Source organism: Narcine bancroftii, chromosome 7, assembly GCF_036971445.1.
Source record: "Narcine bancroftii isolate sNarBan1 chromosome 7, sNarBan1.hap1, whole genome shotgun sequence".
Lineage (NCBI taxonomy): Eukaryota > Metazoa > Chordata > Chondrichthyes > Torpediniformes > Narcinidae > Narcine > Narcine bancroftii.
The window spans coordinates 99,569,819-99,578,259 of record NC_091475.1 but is presented as its reverse complement, the minus strand read 5'-3'; positions in this window follow the sequence as shown (position 1 = coordinate 99,578,259).

Here is an 8,441-nt window from a genome sequence, read left to right as displayed (position 1 = left end):
ACTATGTTACTTTTTCAAGAAGAATACAAGATCTCATTTTGTTATGCCATCTTTACATCCCCAAATCCATACCTGACTTCCAAGTAATAGCTACACATTTCTTTGAAACAGCTAAAGCCAATCATAAAAATTCTATTTGATAGATAGCTAATTTTAATTTTAAACTAAACATCTTATATTTCCCAACAAAAATAACATTGGATCAAGTGGAAGTTTAACCTCTAATATTTTCTCCAAAAATACTTTAATTTGTATCCAAAACGACTTAATTTTATTACACTGCCAAGTCAAATGAAAAAAAAATAACCTATCTCTTTATCACATCAAAAACATAACTTTGAAGATATTAAATTAAATCTTTTTCATTTTTGAGGCATTAAATATAATTGATGCAAAAAATATATTGTACTAATATACATCTTACATAAATAATTTTAGTCATATTATCTTTACATAACATTCTCCAATCATTTTGATCTATTGTTCTACCTAAATCAGTTTCCTATCTTAATCTTGATTTATGAATACTTGTTTTGGACATTTTCCTTTCAAGTAATTTATACATTTCTGAAATAAATTTATTTATACCTCCTTTAGTAACCAAGATTTTTATTTCAGACTGTCTAAGTAATCTTAAACTTTGACCTAATTTATCAATTAAAAAGGCTTTAACTGGATAATAACAAAAAAAAATCTATTATTTGGAAGGTGCAGGATAGATACTTACCAAAAAGAGAAAATATTCAAATGGAAAAATGTCACAACTGTAGCTGTCAAGGGAAGTCAAAGCCAATGTAAAAACTAAAGAGATGGCATACAAGGAAACAAAACAATAGTGTCAAGATAGAGGATCAGGAAGTTTTTAAAAACTTGTAAATGGCAGCTAAAAAATCATAAGGAGGGAAAATATTAAGTTTGAAAGTAGGCTAGCAAATAATATCAAAGAGGATACAAAAAAACCAAGTATATAAAGTTTAAAAGAGAGGTAAGAGTAGATATAGGACCACTAGAAAATGACACTGGATAAATAATAATGGGAGACAAGGAAATGGAAGAGGAGCTGAATGAGTATTTTGCATATGTCTTTCCTGTGAACCACATTAGCAGGGTGCCAGATGTCCAAGGGGATCAGGGAGGGAAGTAAGTGAAGTTACTATTTCAAGGGGGAAGTTGCTCAGAAAGCAACTACTGGACTAGATTGATTGCACCCTTGGGTTCTGAAAGAAGTAGCTGTAGAGATGGTGGAGGCATTGGTAACAATATTTCAAGGATCAATAGATTTTAGCATGATTCTGCAGGATTGGAAAACTCACATATGTCATTCCATCATTCAAGAAGAAAGGGAGACAGCAAAAAGGAAATTATAGCCAGATGTTGGAGTTGATTATCAAGGATGCTTGCCAGGGAGTTCTTGGAGGCACATGACTAGATAGGCCAAAGCCAGCATGGTTTCCTTAAGGGAAAATCTTGCTTGACAAATCCATTGAAATTCTTTGAAAGCTGGACAAAAGAAAGGCAGGGCATGTTGTGCATTGGATTTTCAGATGGTTTTTAAGAAGGTGCCATCACACATAAGGGAACTTAACAAAATAAGAGCCCATGGAATATTCTAACGTGGATAGAGCATTGGGTGATTGGGAAAAATCAGAGAATCAGAATGCAGGGCTTATATTCTGGTTGGCTTGGTAGGTGCCCTGTTTTTTATGTTTTATAATGTTATGGGCCGAGAGGACCCCAAAACCCAGCAGCAATAGAAATTCACCAAGACAAATAGTTTCTTAAACAAAAGTTGTTTTTAATTTTCTTTAAACATAAAACAGGATCAAATGTAAATTTATTACTATTAACTTAATTCCTTTCTAATTCTAAATGCACATGTATGTAATGTGTATATGTTCAGAAAAGTTCTTTGATTCATAGTCCAATCTCACTTCTCATTCCTCCAAGTTCACCGGTGTCAGGCAATTCTTAAACTGTGAACAGAATTTAACATTTATGAATTTTCATCAAGCTCTGGAAAAATTAAGAAGTTGGTTTGAGACAAGAGGGAGGCCTATGCTAAATATTAAAAACAGGAGATTGAGGAGATGTATGATTGTTACTTAGATTGCAGGAAGAATCTTATGAGGGAAATTAGAAAGGCAAAAAGAAGGTATGAGGAGTCCATAACTAAGAAAGTGATGGTGAATCCTCAGGGATTTAACAGATACGTGAACAGTAAGAGGGGGGTTGGGATAGAATAGGTCCACTGGATGATGGGACCAGTGAACTATGTAAGGAACCATATGAGATGGGAGAGATATTGAACAATTTTTTTTCTTGTCTGTATTCACGAGGGAAGGGGACATTGCGCTATATGAGATAAGTGAGGCAAAGAGTTTAGTTATGGTGAGGATAGGAATTAGTAAAGTGAGGGTTTTGGAGCTTCTAGGGTCACTAAAGGTGGATAAGTCTCCTGGACCTGATGGGATTTTCCCTAGGACTTTAAGGGAGGTCAGGGAGCAAATAGCAGGGGCACTGACAGTGACTTTTCAAAGATCACTAGAGGAGGGTGTGGTACTGTGGGATTGGAAGGTTGTGAATGCAGTTCCATTGTTTAAAAAAGGCAAATAGGTGTAGGCCAAGTAATTACTGACCAGTAAGTTTGACTTCGGTGGTGGGGAAGGTTATGGAGGGTATTCTTTGAGATAGCATATATGCATATCTGGATAGGCAGGGATTGATTAGGGGCACCCAGTATGGGTTTGTAAAAGGAAAGTCATGTTTGACGAACCTTGTTGAGATTTTTGAGGAGGTGACAAAAAAAGTGAATGAAGGTAGGGCGGTTGATGTGATCTATTTGGATTTTAGTAAGGCTTTCTATAAGGTTCCACATGGAAGGTTAATAAGGAAGGTTCAGTCACTAGGGATTAGTAGAGAGATTGTGACACGGGTTCAGAGATGGCTGGAAGATAGACAGCAGAGAGTAATGGTGGACAACTGTATGTCAGGTTGGAAGCCTGTGACAAGCAGGGTGCCTCAGGGATTGGTGCTGGGTCCCTTGTTGTTTATCATTTATATTAATGATTTAGAGGAGGGTGTGGTTAACTGGGTAAGCAAATATGTGGATGATACAAAAATAAGGGGAGTGGTGGTAATGAGGAAGGTTTTCTTGGATTACAGAAGGATTTGGCTTGTTTGGAAGAGTGGGCTGAAAGATGGCAGATGGAATTCAATGTAGACAAGTGCAAGGTGCTGCATTTCGGTAAAAATAACCAGAATAGGACATAGGCAGTTAAGGGGAGGGCATTGAGGTATGCAGAAGAACAGAGGGACCTGGGTGTTATGGTACAAAATTAATTGAAGGTGGAATCCCATGTAGACAGGATGGTTAACAAGGCATAAGGTATGCTGGCCTTCATAAATAGAGTATAGGAGCTAGGAAGTGATGCTGCGGCTTTTAGGCATTGGTGAGGCCAGGTTTGGAGTACTGTGCTCAGTTCTGGTCTCCAAATTATAGAAAGGATATAGATAAGGTGGAGAGGGTGCAGAGAAAATTTACAAGAATGTTACCTGTCTTACAGCATCTGGATTACAGGGAGAGATTAAGGAGATGGGGACATTATTCATTGGAACGTAGAAGGCTGAGAGGGGACTTGATAGAGGTATTTAAAATTATGAAAGGAATATATAGACTAGACATAAACATATTTTTTCCCTTGAGGGCAGGGGAGGTTGGAACAAGAGGGCATGAGTTAAGGGTAAGGGGGCAAAACTTTAGGAGAAATATTAGAGGATGCTTTTTCACTCAGTGAGTGGTGGCAGAATGGAATGATCTTCTGAAAGAGATAGTTGTGGCAGGGTCCCTTCTGTCATTTAAGAGAAGGTTGGAGGTGAGGGGGTTGGAGGGTTATGGGCGGAGAGCGGGAGGGTTGAGCTAGTGGAGTTGTTCAAGTAAACCAGTGTGGACTCAAAGGGCCGACATGACCTGTTTCCATGCTGTAAACAGTTATATGGTTAAAGGTAATTAGTTATCACTGGGAGATTCTGGTTGGTTTCAGAGAGAGAGATTTGTTGCTCATTGGACACACAGAAACTGATTCCCTCCAATCAGCCACTTCAGGGTCTTGCCAAAGAAACTTGCCCCATCAGGGTTTTCCAAATGATAACCTCTTCTTCTGCAGGTAACCACAGAGTTCCTCTTGTTTCCCTTATTTCAAGTGAAACACTCTAGCCAGCCATTTCCTCTTATAAGAACCACAAGGGTTTGTCAACAGATTGAACACAGAACTCACAACCTGTCTTAAAAATGGGGTTTAAACAAGCTGCCAACTTGCCATGACTGCAGAAACCAGTTCTCTCTCTCTCTCTCCCTCTTAGAGAAAGCCTGTTTGGTCTCTTCTTTCTCTGCTTGTAAAAGCCAGAACCTCTCTTAAAACTGCAACCAGACAGATTGTGGCACCGGACCCAATCTTCTGAGTCCATTCATCTGTTGCTTTCAAAACAATAATCCATTTACACCTGCTTGTGAAATTCTTTAGCAATGCAGTCTCCTTGTTTTATTGTCTTTGCAATCGTTCTCAGTACCTGTATGGTTCACTTTCAGCCAAGCTCTTGCATTTAAGTGAGATCTGTTTTGTGAAGTGTTTGTGTTTGTTTGTGACTAACATGACCCCATATTCTATCTTCTTCAAAAACATATCTATATACAATATAAAATATGATATAATCGGTCATAATATCAATGATTTTGATTATGAAATGAATGGCCTTGCGACCATGTTTGCAGATGATAGGAAGATAGATGGAGGAGTAAGTAGTATTGAGGAAATAGAAAGGCTGCAGAAAGACTTAGATAGGTTCAGAGAATGTGTTGAGAAGTGATAAATGAAATACAATGTTGGAAAGTGTATGGTCATGCACTTTGGTAGAAGAAATAGATGGGCAGACTATTTTCTGAATAGAGAGAAAATTGAAAATTCCCGGATGCAAAGGGATCTGGGAGTTATCATACAGTATAACCTGAAGGTGAACTTGAGTCAGTGAGTGATGAAGAAAAAAAAACTTTATACATCATTTCTAATTGATTACATAATTCAATTCAATTCATAGTATATAAATAAAACGTATAGATATTGTAATACAGAACATAAACCATCATTATTAGACAACATATTTTGCTCAAAATCTTGGAAATAAGATAGAATTAAGAATCCCATAGAGGAACCAGAAATTTTCATCCTATTCTATAATGTGATCATCATTAATCATCCTCGATAGCCTGGTTTTCTCCAGAAATAAAACAAAATAAAAATATGAAAGAGAATAAAGAAAAAAAAACCCAACCCACTAACCATACCCTTCTCACTCAACAAGATTAACCTGCATATAGTAAGTTGATATGAATCAAATCATGAATCTTGGATATCATACAACTGAATCTTCAAGTGTGATAGTAAATCCATGAACAGGCCCCACATCTTGTCAAATTCAACCTTGACATCTTTAATGCTAGATCTAATTTTATTCAAACTTGGGTAAATCATAATGTCATGCAACCATTTCATATGAGTAGGTGAAGAATTATCTTTCCATTTCATCAGACTTGCTCATCTCACTATCAACAAGGTAAAAGGTAGGATTCGTTTTTTTGTGGTTGAGGTCATGGGTGTAACCTCTTCTTCAGAGAAATCAAACAAAGCAATTAAGAAGCATAGTTAGAATTTGATCTCAACAATCACTGATAATGTTTGGAAAATTTGTTCCCAAATAATTATTTAATTTGTTGCACTCCCAAAACATATGAATCTGTGAAACTTCAAAGATTTTACATTTATCACATAGTGGATCAATATCAGAGGAATAGAATATAAGAGCAGGGATGTGATGTGCATCTTTATAAGGCACTGATGAGACCTCACTTGACATATTGAGCACTTTTGGGCTCCTCATTTAAAAAAAAAGATGTGCTGATGTTAGAGATGGTACAGAGGAGGTTCATAAGGATAATTTCAGGAATGAAATGGTTATCTTATGAGGTTTATTTGATGGGCCTTGGCCTGAACTCATTGTAATTTAGGAGAATGAGGGGGCATTTTATTGAAACATTTTGAATGTTGAGAGGCACAGACAGAATAGATGTAGAAAGGGTGTTTCTCATGTTGGGAGAGTAAAGGACAAGAGGACACAACTTCAAGATTGAAGAATGTCCACTTAGAACAGAGGTGTGGAGAAATTTCTTTAGCCAGAGGGTGGTGCATCTGTAGAATTTGTTGCCACTGGATGTGGAAGCCAAATCATTTGGTATATTTAAAGTAGAGATTGATAGGTTCTTGATTAGCTGGGCATAAAAGGGCATGGAGAGAAAGTCAGGGAGTAGGGCTGAGTGGGAGAATGGCCAGCTCATAATTGAATTGCAGGTCAGACTCAATGGGCTGAATAGGTTGTTTCTGTTCCTGTCTTAAGGTCTCCTTATTTTATAGTCATAGAGTCATACAGCACAGGACATCTTTGGCCAACATCTATGCCAACTAATTGGGTACACTAGGCTAGACCATTGGTCAATATCCTTCTAAGCCCATCCTATCTGTATTTCTGTCTGAGTCTTTCAATCATTATATTTATATCCATTTTCATTGCTTCCTTTGATCCAGATACACTCTGAGTGAAAATAAATATGCTCAGTTCCCTTCTAAATCTCTCCTCTCTCCACTAAAAACCATGCCTTCTACTTCTAACATTGTCTTTCCTTGGAAATAGACTGTGAGCATTCACTTTTTCCATGCCCCTCATCAGGAAAAAAGACTATGCTCTCAGTAATAAAGGGCAAGCCTATCTAACCTCTCTTTTGCTAAAGACTATATACACAACATCCAGTCCCCTGCTCTGGTCATTCCTCTTAGTTATCTCTTTAAAAAACTGTCAGATTCATGAGACATGATCTCCATGGACAAAGCCACGATGTCTATCTCCAATCAGTCCTGTTAATCCAAACACTGTTGGATCCTATACCTCAAAATATCCTCCAGCAACATTCCTCCCATTGACATCAGGACCACTGACCTATGATTCTCTAGCTTATTTATCCTTGCAGCCATTTTTTTAAATAATGGCACAACATTAGCCTTCCTTTGGCACTTTACCTAAGGTCAAAGATGATGTAAATATCTCTCCAAGAGCCTCTGCACTTCTCTCCCTAGCCTCCCACAGTGTGTAAGGATGCATTTGATAAGGCACTAGCAATTTGTCCTCCTTAGTGCACCCCAAGGCCACCAACACCTCTTCCCTGATTCTTCATACATGGTCCAGTGTATTACAATTTGTTTGCTTCATTTTCTTTTCTTCCATGCTCTTTCATTCAGTAAAGAAATGTTCACTTAAAATCTTATCCATTTCCTATAGCTCCACGCAATGATAGATAGATATGTTAATCTTTAATGAGATCAGTTCTTTCCCTGGCCACTCTTAATATACCTGTAGAATCTCTTGGGATTTTCATTTATTTTGCTTGTCTGATTCATCTCATCTTTTTTTTTCTTCTTTTGATTTCCCTCTGCACTAAATTCACAGCACAAGATATGAAGTTGATTCATGAATCATGAATTGATTGCAAATTTTATGCAAATTGTGCAGTGAGTAATGGCATTACAGGAGGGTGTAGCTTTACACTTTAGTGATCAACTTACTGTTATACAGAGTGAAAATCCAACACCCTGCCTATTTGTAGCTTTGATTTCACTTGTTTGGCTCTACATTCAAGGTAATTTAACCAATATATTGTTTTATATTCTTGGAGATCAATTTGAGTGAATGGTTTACTGCAAGGAATGTCAAATTGAGTAACTAGTGGGCAACAATGATCAGTTGGCTTACAGAAAGTAAGTTGGAAGGCTCATAAAATGATGTGAAACAACAACCTGAGTCACAACATGGGCAAGACAAATGAAATGATTGTGTTCTTCAGGAGGATGAAGGTCAACCATTCTTCACTACGGTTGATGGTTCCATCGTGGAGAGCACTAAGTTTCTCCGTGTTCATATGAAGGACCCACATCTCCTTAATCAGTAAGGCGCAGTGGCATTTACACTTTCTAAGGAGAAAGAGGAGGGCTGTATCAGTGTGTGGTATGATAGCTGCAAAGCCTTGAAGGAGTCAATGCAAGGGATCACTAAAATGGCCGAGAATGTCACTGGGGTCTCCCTTTCCTCTATTGATGACCTTTACCTGAAGTGTTGCATAAATAGGGGTCAAAGAATTATAGATGACCCTATCCATCCAGCACACAGTATCGTTGACCCACTACTATCAAGAGGAACAAGAGCATCGAAATCAGGATTGTCAAACTGGGAAATAGCTTATTCCCACAGGTTGTGAGATTGATGAACAATATCCTGCAGCCAAGTATGTGTGTGTGTGTGTGTGTGTATATATATTAAAAAAAATATATAAATTCTATCTTATT